Source organism: Pseudophryne corroboree, chromosome 12 (assembly GCF_028390025.1).
Source record: "Pseudophryne corroboree isolate aPseCor3 chromosome 12, aPseCor3.hap2, whole genome shotgun sequence".
NCBI classification, from domain to species: Eukaryota; Metazoa; Chordata; class Amphibia; order Anura; family Myobatrachidae; genus Pseudophryne; species Pseudophryne corroboree.
The window spans coordinates 104,685,514-104,700,309 of NC_086455.1; the positions used below are offsets into that span (position 1 = coordinate 104,685,514).

At 46.3% G+C, this 14,796-nt stretch overlaps 1 long non-coding RNA gene across 1 annotated transcript in view; it reads right to left on the reverse strand.

The window, feature by feature from the left end:
* The window catches only part of LOC134980852 (uncharacterized), a 367,657-nt gene that overhangs the window by 256,308 nt on the left and 96,553 nt on the right, over positions 1-14,796 (reverse strand). The gene's annotated exons all lie outside the window — the stretch shown is intronic.

Consider the following 14,796-nt stretch of genomic DNA (forward strand, 5'->3'; position numbering starts at 1 on the left):
CCGTTCTCTGCCTGAAAAAAGCGATACACACAGTGACTCAGTCAGTCACATACCATATCTGTGTGCACTGCTCAGGCTCAGGCCAGTGTGCTGCATCATCTATATATATATTATATATCTGTCTGACTGCTCAGCTCACACAGCTTATAATTGTGGGGGAGACTGGGGAGCACTACTGCAGTGCCAGTTATAGGTTATAGCAGGAGCCAGGAGTACATAATATTATATTAAAATTAAACAGTGCACACTTTTGCTGCAGGAGTGCCACTGCCAGTGTGACTAGTGACCAGTGACCTGACCACCAGTATATAATATTAGTAGTATACTATCTCTTTATCAACCAGTCTATATTAGCAGCAGACACAGTACAGTGCGGTAGTTCACGGCTGTGGCTACCTCTGTGTCGGCACTCGGCAGCCCGTCCATAATTGTATATACCACCTAACCGTGGTTTTTTTTTCTTTCTTTATACATACATACTAGTTACGAGTATACTATCTCTTTATCAACCAGTCTATATATTAGCAGCAGACACAGTACAGTGCGGTAGTTCACGGCTGTGGCTACCTCTGTGTCGGCACTCGGCAGCCCGTCCATAATTGTATATACCACCTAACCGTGGTTTTTTTTTCTTTCTTTATACATACATACTAGTTACGAGTATACTATCTCTTTATCAACCAGTCTATATTAGCAGCAGACACAGTACAGTGCGGTAGTTCACGGCTGTGGCTACCTCTGTGTCGGCACTCGGCAGCCCGTCCATAATTGTATATACCACCTAACCGTGGTTTTTTTTTCTTTCTTTATACATACATACTAGTTACGAGTATACTATCTCTTTATCAACCAGTCTATATATTAGCAGCAGACACAGTACAGTGCGGTAGTTCACGGCTGTGGCTACCTCTGTGTCGGCACTCGGCAGCCCGTCCATAATTGTATATACCACCTAACCGTGGTTTTTTTTTCTTTCTTTATACATACATACTAGTTACGAGTATACTATCTCTTTATCAACCAGTCTATATATTAGCAGCAGACACAGTACAGTGCGGTAGTTCACGGCTGTGGCTACCTCTGTGTCGGCACTCGGCAGCCCGTCCATAATTGTATATACCACCTAACCGTGGTTTTTTTTTCTTTCTTTATACATACATACTAGTTACGAGTATACTATCTCTTTATCAACCAGTCTATATATTAGCAGCAGACACAGTACAGTGCGGTAGTTCACGGCTGTGGCTACCTCTGTGTCGGCACTCGGCAGCCCGTCCATAATTGTATATACCACCTAACCGTGGTTTTTTTTTCTTTCTTTATACATACATACTAGTTACGAGTATACTATCTCTTTATCAACCAGTCTATATATTAGCAGCAGACACAGTACAGTGCGGTAGTTCACGGCTGTGGCTACCTCTGTGTCGGCACTCGGCAGCCCGTCCATAATTGTATATACCACCTAACCGTGGTTTTTTTTTCTTTCTTTATACATACATACTAGTTACGAGTATACTATCTCTTTATCAACCAGTCTATATATTAGCAGCAGACACAGTACAGTGCGGTAGTTCACGGCTGTGGCTACCTCTGTGTCGGCACTCGGCAGCCCGTCCATAATTGTATATACCACCTAACCGTGTTTTTTTTTTCTTTCTTTATACATACATACTAGTTACGAGTATACTATCTCTTTATCAACCAGTCTATATATTAGCAGCAGACACAGTACAGTGCCAGTGTGACTAGTGACCAGTGACCTGACCACCAGTATATAATATTAGTAGTATACTATCTCTTTATCAACCAGTCTATATTAGCAGCAGACACAGTACAGTGCGGTAGTTCACGGCTGTGGCTACCTCTGTGTCGGCACTCGGCAGCCCGTCCATAATTGTATATACCACCTAACCGTGGTTTTTTTTTCTTTCTTTATACATACATACTAGTTACGAGTATACTATCTCTTTATCAACCAGTCTATATTAGCAGCAGACACAGTACAGTGCGGTAGTTCACGGCTGTGGCTACCTCTGTGTCGGGTTACGAGTATACTATCTCTTTATCAACCAGTCTATATATTAGCAGCAGACACAGTACAGTGCGGTAGTTCACGGCTGTGGCTACCTCTGTGTCGGCACTCGGCAGCCCGTCCATAATTGTATATACCACCTAACCGTGGTTTTTTTTTCTTTCTTTATACATACATACTAGTTACGAGTATACTATCTCTTTATCAACCAGTCTATATTAGCAGCAGACACAGTACAGTGCGGTAGTTCACGGCTGTGGCTACCTCTGTGTCGGCACTCGGCAGCCCGTCCATAATTGTATATACCACCTAACCGTGGTTTTTTTTTCTTTCTTTATACATACATACTAGTTACGAGTATACTATCTCTTTATCAACCAGTCTATATATTAGCAGCAGACACAGTACAGTGCGGTAGTTCACGGCTGTGGCTACCTCTGTGTCGGCACTCGGCAGCCCGTCCATAATTGTATATACCACCTAACCGTGGTTTTTTTTTCTTTCTTTATACATACATACTAGTTACGAGTATACTATCTCTTTATCAACCAGTCTATATATTAGCAGCAGACACAGTACAGTGCGGTAGTTCACGGCTGTGGCTACCTCTGTGTCGGCACTCGGCAGCCCGTCCATAATTGTATATACCACCTAACCGTGGTTTTTTTTTCTTTCTTTATACATACATACTAGTTACGAGTATACTATCTCTTTATCAACCAGTCTATATATTAGCAGCAGACACAGTACAGTGCGGTAGTTCACGGCTGTGGCTACCTCTGTGTCGGCACTCGGCAGCCCGTCCATAATTGTATATACCACCTAACCGTGGTTTTTTTTTCTTTCTTTATACATACATACTAGTTACGAGTATACTATCTCTTTATCAACCAGTCTATATATTAGCAGCAGACACAGTACAGTGCGGTAGTTCACGGCTGTGGCTACCTCTGTGTCGGCACTCGGCAGCCCGTCCATAATTGTATATACCACCTAACCGTGGTTTTTTTTTCTTTCTTTATACATACATACTAGTTACGAGTATACTATCTCTTTATCAACCAGTCTATATATTAGCAGCAGACACAGTACAGTGCGGTAGTTCACGGCTGTGGCTACCTCTGTGTCGGCACTCGGCAGCCCGTCCATAATTGTATATACCACCTAACCGTGGTTTTTTTTTCTTTCTTTATACATACATACTAGTTACGAGTATACTATCTCTTTATCAACCAGTCTATATATTAGCAGCAGACACAGTACAGTGCGGTAGTTCACGGCTGTGGCTACCTCTGTGTCGGCACTCGGCAGCCCGTCCATAATTGTATATACCACCTAACCGTGGTTTTTTTTTCTTTCTTTATACATACATACTAGTTACGAGTATACTATCTCTTTATCAACCAGTCTATATTAGCAGCAGACACAGTACAGTGCGGTAGTTCACGGCTGTGGCTACCTCTGTGTCGGCACTCGGCAGCCCGTCCATAATTGTATATACCACCTAACCGTGGTTTTTTTTTCTTTCTTTATACATACATACTAGTTACGAGTATACTATCTCTTTATCAACCAGTCTATATATTAGCAGCAGACACAGTACAGTGCGGTAGTTCACGGCTGTGGCTACCTCTGTGTCGGCACTCGGCAGCCCGTCCATAATTGTATATACCACCTAACCGTGGTTTTTTTTTCTTTCTTTATACATACATACTAGTTACGAGTATACTATCTCTTTATCAACCAGTCTATATATTAGCAGCAGACACAGCACAGTGCGGTAGTTCACGGCTGTGGCTACCTCTGTGTCGGCACTCGGCAGCCCGTCCATAATTGTATACTAGTATCCAATCCATCCATCTCCATTGTTTACCTGAGGTGCCTTTTAGTTGTGCCTATTAAAATATGGAGAACAAAAATGTTGAGGTTCCAAAATTAGGGAAAGATCAAGATCCACTTCCACCTCGTGCTGAAGCTGCTGCCACTAGTCATGGCCGAGACGATGAAATGCCAGCAACGTCGTCTGCCAAGGCCGATGCCCAATGGCATAGTACAGAGCATGTCAAAACCAAAACACCAAATATCAGTAAAAAAAGGACTCCAAAACCTAAAATAAAATTGTCGGAGGAGAAGCGTAAACTTGCCAATATGCCATTTACCACACGGAGTGGCAAGGAACGGCTGAGGCCCTGGCCTATGTTCATGGCTAGTGGTTCAGCTTCACATGAGGATGGAAGCACTCAGCCTCTCGCTAGAAAACTGAAAAGACTCAAGCTGGCAAAAGCACCGCAAAGAACTGTGTGTTCTTTGAAATCCCAAATCCACAAGGAGAGTCCAATTGTGTCGGTTGCGATGCCTGACCTTCCCAACACTGGACGTGAAGAGCATGCGCCTTCCACCATTTGCACGCCCCCTGCAAGTGCTGGAAGGAGCACCCGCAGTCCAGTTCCTGATAGTCAGATTGAAGATGTCAGTGTTGAAGTACACCAGGATGAGGAGGATATGGGTGTTGCTGGCGCTGGGGAGGAAATTGACCAGGAGGATTCTGATGGTGAGGTGGTTTGTTTAAGTCAGGCACCCGGGGAGACACCTGTTGTCCGTGGGAGGAATATGGCCGTTGACATGCCAGGTGAAAATACCAAAAAAATCAGCTCTTCGGTGTGGAGGTATTTCACCAGAAATGCGGACAACAGGTGTCAAGCCGTGTGTTCCCTTTGTCAAGCTGTAATAAGTAGGGGTAAGGACGTTAACCACCTCGGAACATCCTCCCTTATACGTCACCTGCAGCGCATTCATAATAAGTCAGTGACAAGTTCAAAAACTTTGGGTGACAGCGGAAGCAGTCCACTGACCAGTAAATCCCTTCCTCTTGTAACCAAGCTCACGCAAACCACCCCACCAACTCCCTCAGTGTCAATTTCCTCCTTCCCCAGGAATGCCAATAGTCCTGCAGGCCATGTCACTGGCAATTCTGACGAGTCCTCTCCTGCCTGGGATTCCTCCGATGCATCCTTGCGTGTAACGCCTACTGCTGCTGGCGCTGCTGTTGTTGCCGCTGGGAGTCGATGGTCATCCCAGAGGGGAAGTCGTAAGCCCACTTGTACTACTTCCAGTAAGCAATTGACTGTTCAACAGTCCTTTGCGAGGAAGATGAAATATCACAGCAGTCATCCTACTGCAAAGCGGATAACTGAGTCCTTGACAACTATGTTGGTGTTAGACGTGTGTCCGGTATCCGCCGTTAGTTCACAGGGAACTAGACAATTTATTGAGGCAGTGTGCCCCCGTTACCAAATACCATCTAGGTTCCACTTCTCTAGGCAGGCGATACCGAGAATGTACACGGACGTCAGAAAAAGACTCACCAGTGTCCTAAAAAATGCAGTTGTACCCAATGTCCACTTAACCACGGACATGTGGACAAGTGGAGCAGGGCAGGGTCAGGACTATATGACTGTGACAGCCCACTGGGTAGATGTATGGACTCCCGCCGCAAGAACAGCAGCGGCGGCACCAGTAGCAGCATCTCGCAAACGCCAACTCTTTCCTAGGCAGGCTACGCTTTGTATCACCGCTTTCCAGAATACGCACACAGCTGAAAACCTCTTACGGCAACTGAGGAAGATCATCGCGGAATGGCTTACCCCAATTGGACTCTCCTGTGGATTTGTGGCATCGGACAACGCCAGCAATATTGTGTGTGCATTAAATATGGGCAAATTCCAGCACGTCCCATGTTTTGCACATACCTTGAATTTGGTGGTGCAGAATTTTTTAAAAAACGACAGGGGCGTGCAAGAGATGCTGTCGGTGGCCAGAAAAATTGCGGGACACTTTCGGCGTACAGGCACCACGTACAGAAGACTGGAGCACCACCAAAAACTACTGAACCTGCCCTGCCATCATCTGAAGCAAGAAGTGGTAACGAGGTGGAATTCAACCCTCTATATGCTTCAGAGGTTGGAGGAGCAGCAAAAGGCCATTCAAGCCTATACAATTGAGCACGATATAGGAGATGGAATGCACCTGTCTCAAGTGCAGTGGAGAATGATTTCAACGTTGTGCAAGGTTCTGATGCCCTTTGAACTTGCCACACGTGAAGTCAGTTCAGACACTGCCAGCCTGAGTCAGGTCATTCCCCTCATCAGGCTTTTGCAGAAGAAGCTGGAGGCATTGAAGAAGGAGCTAAAAGGGAGCGATTCCGCTAGGCATGTGGGACTTGTGGATGCAGCCCTTAATTCGCTTAACAAGGATTCACGGGTGGTCAATCTGTTGAAATCAGAGCACTACATTTTGGCCACCGTGCTCGATCCTAGATTTAAAGCCTACCTTGGATCTCTCTTTCCGGCAGACACAGGTCTGCTGGGGTTGAAAGACCTGCTGGTGACAAAATTGTCAAGTCAAGCGGAACGCGACCTGTCAACATCTCCTCCTTCACATTCTCCCGCAACTGGGGGTGCGAGGAAAAGGCTCAGAATTCCGAGCCCACCCGCTGGCGGTGATGCAGGGCAGTCTGGAGCGACTGCTGATGCTGACATCTGGTCCGGACTGAAGGACCTGACAACGATTACGGACATGTCGTCTACTGTCACTGCATATGATTCTCTCAACATTGATAGAATGGTGGAGGATTATATGAGTGACCGCATCCAAGTAGGCACGTCACACAGTCCGTACTTATACTGGCAGGAAAAAGAGGCAATTTGGAGGCCCTTGCACAAACTGGCTTTATTCTACCTAAGTTGCCCTCCCACAAGTGTGTACTCCGAAAGAGTGTTTAGTGCCGCCGCTCACCTTGTCAGCAATCGGCGTACGAGGTTACATCCAGAAAATGTGGAGAAGATGATGTTCATTAAAATGAATTATAATCAATTCCTCCGCGGAGACATTGACCAGCAGCAATTGCCTCCACAAAGTACACAGGGAGCTGAGATGGTGGATTCCAGTGGGGACGAATTGATAATCTGTGAGGAGGGGGATGTACACGGTGATATATCGGAGGGTGAAGATGAGGTGGACATCTTGCCTCTGTAGAGCCAGTTTGTGCAAGGAGAGATTAATTGCTTCTTTTTTGGGGGGGGGGTCCAAACCAACCCGTCATATCAGTCACAGTCGTGTGGCAGACCCTGTCACTGAAATGATGGGTTGGTTAAAGTGTGCATGTCCTGTTTTGTTTATACAACATAAGGGTGGGTGGGAGGGCCCAAGGACAATTCCATCTTGCACCTCTTTTTTCTTTTCTTTTTCTTTGCATCATGTGCTGATTGGGGAGGTTTTTTTTGGAAGGGACATCCTGCGTGACACTGCAGTGCCACTCCTAGATGGGCTCGGTGTTTGTGTCGGCCACTAGGGTCGCTAATCTTACTCACACAGTCAGCTACCTCATTGCGCCTCTTTTTTTCTTTGCGTCATGTGCTGTTTGGGGAGGGTTTTTTGGAAGGGACATCCTGCGTGACACTGCAGTGCCACTCCTAGATGGGCCCGGTGTTTGTGTCGGCCACTAGGGTCGCTAATCTTACTCACACAGCTACCTCATTGCGCCTCTTTTTTTCTTTGCGTCATGTGCTGTTTGGGGAGGGTTTTTTGGAAGGGACATCCTGCGTGACACTGCAGTGCCACTCCTAGATGGGCCCGGTGTTTGTGTCGGCCACTAGGGTCGCTAATCTTACTCACACAGCTACCTCATTGCGCCTCTTTTTTTCTTTGCGTCATGTGCTGTTTTGGGAGGGTTTTTTGGAAGGGACATCCTGCGTGACACTGCAGTGCCACTCCTAGATGGGCCCGGTGTTTGTGTCGGCCACTAGGGTCGCTAATCTTACTCACACAGCTACCTCATTGCGCCTCTTTTTTTCTTTGCGTCATGTGCTGTTTGGGGAGGGTTTTTTGGAAGGGCCATCCTGCGTGACACTGCAGTGCCACTCCTAGATGGGCCCGGTGTTTGTGTCGGCCACTAGGGTCGCTAATCTTACTCACACAGCTACCTCATTGCGCCTCTTTTTTTCTTTGCGTCATGTGCTGTTTGGGGAGGGTTTTTTGGAAGGGCCATCCTGCGTGACACTGCAGTGCCACTCCTAGATGGGCCCGGTGTTTGTGTCGGCCACTAGGGTCGCTAATCTTACTCACACAGCTACCTCATTGCGCCTCTTTTTTTCTTTGCGTCATGTGCTGTTTGGGGAGGGTTTTTTGGAAGGGACATCCTGCGTGACACTGCAGTGCCACTCCTAGATGGGCCCGGTGTTTGTGTCGGCCACTAGGGTCGCTTATCTTACTCACACAGCGACCTCGGTGCAAATTTTAGGACTAAAAATAATATTGTGAGGTGTGAGGTATTCAGAATAGACTGAAAATGAGTGTAAATTATGGTTTTTGAGGTTAATAATACTTTGGGATCAAAATGACCCCCAAATTCTATGATTTAAGCTGTTTTTTAGTGTTTTTTGAGAAAAACACCCGAATCCAAAACACACCCGAATCCGACAAAAAAAATTCGGTGAGGTTTTGCCAAAACGCGGTCGAACCCAAAACACGGCCGCGGAACCGAACCCAAAACCAAAACACAAAACCCGAAAAATTTCAGGCGCTCATCTCTATAAATTACCTTTCTAAAACTGCATTCAAGGTAGAGCCTAGTTACTAACTAGCACCCCTTTTCCACCTCTGTAGCATGGGTCGCAGCCGTGTCGCCTGACACGGCTGCGACCCGTGCTTACAGCCCCCTTCTCACAGCGTTCACAACCCGGCATATTGCCGGGTTGGTGATGCTGCTGCTGACGTGGAAGGGGCAGCGCTGGGAGATCACATGATCTCCCAGCGCCACCCTCCCATACACTGTGAACGGGAGCCGTGTCACCTTCACACGGCTCCCGTTCACACTACACAGCTTACCGGGTTGAACACGGGTAGGATTTCCGGATCATTTGATCCGGGAATTTGCAAGGGGACCCTTTTCCACTAGGAAAAAACACGGGTAAATGCGCGCCCCCGCGCATTTACCTGTGTTTAAAAGCCAGTGGAAAAGGGGTATAGCATTAGTAGTGTCTATCATAACGTAATTATAAACACATTTAATATAAGCTTCTTTTCTTTTTGAAAAGCTGCAAAAACATTCAGAACAACATTTACATTCCCATCTTTTTAAATGTGAACTGACAACAGACCCTTCAGTGATTATGAATTCTTTATTTTATAAAACTGTTTTATTTTATTTATTTTTTGAAGAAAAGTAAAGGTGCATACACACTGTGCGATGTAACCTTACGATTTTGACTATATAGTGAAAATAGTAAGGAAAGTTAGTGCAAATTGCACCGTGTGTACCCAGCTTGTGATACCGATGCACTGTCCTGCGGGATCAGTATTGCAAGAAGTAATAGACTGTGCAGGCAAGGCAATCTTGACTACATTGTGTACAATCTAGTACAAAGTATAGTCAATATTGGCACTTAGGCAAAATCGCACATAGGGGGTGATTCAGACCTGATCACTAGCAGGCTATTTTTTGCCCTGCAGCGATCAGGTAGTCGCCGCCTACAGGGGAGGGGGTAATCGCTGTGCAGGGGTACGAACACTTGTGCAGAGAGCTTCTCTGCACAGCTCAGGACTTACTCAGCCGCTGCGATGATCACGGACAGATCTGACGTCAGGAACCCTCCCTGGAAACGGCGGGGAACGCCTGCGTTTCCCTGGACACTCCCAGAAAACGATGAGTTGCCGCCCACGAACGCCTTCTTCCTGTCAATCTTCTTGCGATCGCCGCTGCGATCCCTTTTTTCCGTAGAGTCCGTCGCTGTCTGGCAACCCGCACGCATGCTCTGTTCACACCCGATCTCACGGCTGCAAAAAAGGCAGCGTGCGATCGGGTCTGAATGACCCCCATAGTCAAAATCGCAAGTACAGATGATCAAAATCAGTGCTACTGGGCTCTGAGGGAGTTCAAGGGAAATTGTATAGTCGAAATTGGGCATAGACAATATCTCACCGTGTGTATGCCACTTTAGTTCTAAACACATAGAATTCAGCACAGTTTCTCCATTTATTATATTCCGTTAGTGTTTTGGTTGTGTTAAAAAGTGACATGAGTTTTGCATGTGCAGAAAGCTACATTAGATGTCTCTGCCACTACCACAGTGGGAACTTCCACAGCACATTATGACAGTCCTGAGCTGTCACTGTTGGGCAAAAAGAAACAGTGCTGAAATCCAACTCAAGTTGAAATCTATAAATGCTCTGTGGTATGCAGTAATAAAAATGAACTTTTTATTTTTTCATTATATTCTATATAAAATTACATCTCCAGTATACTCTCTGTTCTCCATGCAGTTGAGTGGTTGCTAGGCAACTAGCAAATCTATGATATGTATCACAAGTGTGCAGAAGAAACATCTTGAAAGGCTGTTATAGTCTACTGTGGTATATGACACTGTCCAAAACTTTGCCCGTTATTCAAACAGCCCCAACACTTTTTTCCCCTGAAAAGAACAGCATCCTACATATAAATATAAATGTATATCATATTAATACATAACAAATACATATCCAAATAACAAAATAAATAAACTGAAAGAATATTTCTTGCAGTACATATGTTGGTTGCAAAAAATTAAGTAACAATACCGGGGAAATATAAACACTAGTTACACACTCCTAGGTTTCTTACAGTAACTTTGTAGATACTGTAGGTGAACACAGGTTTGTGAGCGGGAATGTTTACAACTGCCAAATGCTTTTCACACTAATCCTTCAATGAGGCATTTAAGCCATGAAATTGATTTGCACGAGATGCACTGATTATATTAGTTAAAATATTTTCAATCTATTGGTATAACTACACATATCTGAAATCCCCCCATGATGTACAGTACTACGCAGGTAATTGTTGAAGGGAAATCTTTCTTGATTCGCTTGCATGAAATTAGAGTCAACTTTAGCTTCCATAATTTGGAACCTAATCCTTAATTGTTATTAGTGGCTGAAGACAGGCCATGGAACGTTAGTGACATATAGTTACAATAACACTGAGGACTTGATTTGCAGTGACGGATTTTACCCCCCAGTCAAATCCGCCACTTCAGTGAGCTCAGCAGTCAGCTGAAGTCTGTGTGACTGCACTTGCTCAATGAGTTCACTGTGACTGGCAGTGACTACCTGTCAGTCACCCGCAGGACAAGCAGTTCACTAGGAGGTTTTTCCACCCTCCAGGACTGCCTAATGAGGTTCCTTATCGGAGAGCTGGCTTCCTCTAGAAAGCCACTCCCTGTCTGATTGTCAGCCCAATTCAGCTTTTATTGGCTGCAGCAATTATTTGGGCCAAATACAATTACTGCAACAAAATTGTGGCCTTATTTTTATATTTTGATTGCAGGTATTTAGTAGTGATGAGCGCCTGAAATTTTTCGGGTTTTGTGTTTTGGTTTTGGGTTCGGTTCCGCGGCCGTGTTTTGGGTTCGAACGCGTTTTGGCAAAACCTCACCGAATTTTTTTTGTCGGATTCGGGTGTGTTTTGGATTCGGGTGTTTTTTTCAAAAAACCCTAAAAAACAGCTTAAATCATAGAATTTGGGGGTCATTTTGATCCATATTATTATTAACCTCAAAAACCATAATTTCCACTCATTTTCAGTCTATTCTGAATACCTCACACCTCACAATATTATTTTTAGTCCTAAAATTTGCACCGAGGTCGCTGGATGACTAAGCTAAGCGACCCTAGTGGCCGACACAAACACCTGGCCCATCTAGGAGTGGCACTGCAGTGTCACGCAGGATGTCCCTTCCAAAAAACCCTCCCCAAACAGCACATGACGCAAAGAAAAAAAGAGGCGCAATGAGGTAGCTGTGTGAGTAAGATTAGCGACCCTAGTGGCCGACACAAACACCGGGCCCATTTAGGAGTGGCACTGCAGTGTCACGCAGGATGTCCCTTCCAAAAAACCCTCCCCAAACAGCACATGACGCAAAGAAAAAAAGAGGCGCAATGAGGTAGCTGTGTGAGTAAGATTAGCGACCCTAGTGGCCGACACAAACACCGGGCCCATCTAGGAGTGGCACTGCAGTGTCACGCAGGATGGCCCTTCCAAAAAACACTCCCCAAACAGCACATGACGCAAAGAAAAAAAGAGGCGCAATGAGGTAGCTGACTGTGTGAGTAAGATAAGCGACCCTAGTGGCCGACACAAACACCGGGCCCATTTAGGAGTGTCACTGCAGTGTCACGCAGGATGTCCCTTCCAAAAATCCCTCCCCAAACAGCACATGACGCAAAGAAAAAAAGAGGCGCAATGAGGTAGCTGTGTGAGTAAGATTAGCGACCGTAGTGGCCGACACAAACACCGGGCCCATTTAGGAGTGGCACTGCAGTGTCACGCAGGATGTCCCTTCCAAAAAACCCTCCCCAAACAGCACATGACGCAAAGAAAAAAAGAGGCGCAATGAGGTAGCTGTGTGAGTAAGATTAGCGACCCTAGTGGCCGACACAAACACCGGGCCCATCTAGGAGTGGCACTGCAGTGTCACGCAGGATGGCCCTTCCAAAAAACACTCCCCAAACAGCACATGACGCAAAGAAAAAAAGAGGCGCAATGAGGTAGCTGACTGTGTGAGTAAGATAAGCGACCCTAGTGGTCGACACAAACACCGGGCCCATTTAGGAGTGGCACTGCAGTGTCACGCAGGATGTCCCTTCCAAAAAACCCTCCCCAAACAGCACATGACGCAAAGAAAAATAAAAGAAAAAAGAGGTGCAAGATGGAATTGTCCTTGGGCCCTCCCACCCACCCTTATGTTGTATAAACAAAACAGGACATGCACACTTTAACCAACCCATCATTTCAGTGACAGGGTCTGCCACACGACTGTGACTGATATGACGGGTTGGTTTGGACCCCCCCCAAAAAAGAAGCAATTAATCTCTCCTTGCACAAACTGGCTCTACAGAGGCAAGATGTCCACCTCATCATCATCCTCCGATATATCACCGTGTACATCCCCCTCCTCACAGATTATCAATTCGTCCCCACTGGAATCCACCATCTCAGCTCCCTGTGTACTTTGTGGAGGCAATTGCTGCTGGTCAATGTCTCCGCGGAGGAATTGATTATAATTCATTTTAATGAACATCATCTTCTCCACATTTTCTGGATGTAACCTTGTACGCCGATTGCTGACAAGGTGAGCGGCGGCACTAAACACTCTTTCGGAGTACACACTTGTGGGAGGGCAACTTAGGTAGAATAAAGCCAGTTTGTGCAATGGCCTCCAAATTGCCTCTTTTTCCTGCCAGTATAAGTATGGACTGTGTGACGTGCCTACTTGGATGCGGTCACTCATATAATCCTCCACCATTCTTTCAATGGTGAGAGAATCATATGCAGTGACAGTAGACGACATGTCCGTAATCGTTGTCAGGTCCTTCAGTCCGGACCAGATGTCAGCATCAGCAGTCGCTCCAGACTGCCCTGCATCACCGCCAGCGGGTGGGCTCGGAATTCTGAGCCTTTTCCTCGCACCCCCAGTTGCGGGAGAATGTGAAGGAGGAGATGTTGACAGGTCGCGTTCCGCTTGACTTGACAATTTTCTCACCAGCAGGTCTTTCAACCCCAGCAGACTTGTGTCTGCCGGAAAGAGAGATCCAAGGTAGGCTTTAAATCTAGGATCGAGCATGGTGGCCAAAATGTAGTGCTCTGATTTCAACAGATTGACCACCCGTGAATCCTTGTTAAGCGAATTAAGGGCTCCATCCACAAGTCCCACATGCCTAGCGGAATCGCTCCGTGTTAGCTCCTCCTTCAATGTCTCCAGCTTCTTCTGCAAAAGCCTGATGAGGGGAATGACCTGACTCAGGCTGGCAGTGTCTGAACTGACTTCACGTGTGGCAAGTTCAAAGGGCAGCAGAACCTTGCACAACGTTGAAATCATTCTCCACTGCGCTTGAGACAGGTGCATTCCACCTCCTATATCGTGCTCAATTGCATAGGCTTGAATGGCCTTTTGCTGCTCCTCCAACCTCTGAAGCATATAGAGGGTTGAATTCCACCTCGTTACCACTTCTTGCTTCAGATGATGGCAGGGCAGGTTCAGTAGTTTTTGGTGGTGCTCCAGTCTTCTGTACGTGGTGCCTGTACGCCGAAAGTGTCCCGCAATTCTTCTGGCCACCGACAGCATCTCTTGCACGCCCCTGTCGTTTTTTAAATAATTCTGCACCACCAAATTCAAGGTATGTGCAAAACATGGGACGTGCTGGAATTTGCCCATATTTAATGCACACACAATATTGCTGGCGTTGTCCGATGCCACAAATCCACAGGAGAGTCCAATTGGGGTAAGCCATTCCGCGATGATCTTCCTCAGTTGCCGTAAGAGGTTTTCAGCTGTGTGCGTATTCTGGAAGGCTGTGATACAAAGCGTAGCCTGCCTAGGAAAGAGTTGGCGTTTGCGAGATGCTGCTACTGGTGCCGCCGCTGCTGTTCTTGCGGCGGGAGTCCATACATCTACCCAGTGGGCTGTCACAGTCATATAGTCCTGACCCTGCCCTGCTCCACTTGTCCACATGTCCGTGGTTAAGTGGACATTGGGTACAGCTGCATTTTTTAGGACACTGGTGACTCTTTTTCTGAGGTCTGTGTAAATTTTCGGTATCGCCTGCCTAGAGAAATGGAACCTAGATGGTATTTGGTACCGGGGACACAGTACCTCCAACAAGTCTCTAGTTGGCTCTGCAGTAATGATGGATACCGGAACCACGTTTCTCACCACCAAGGATGCCAA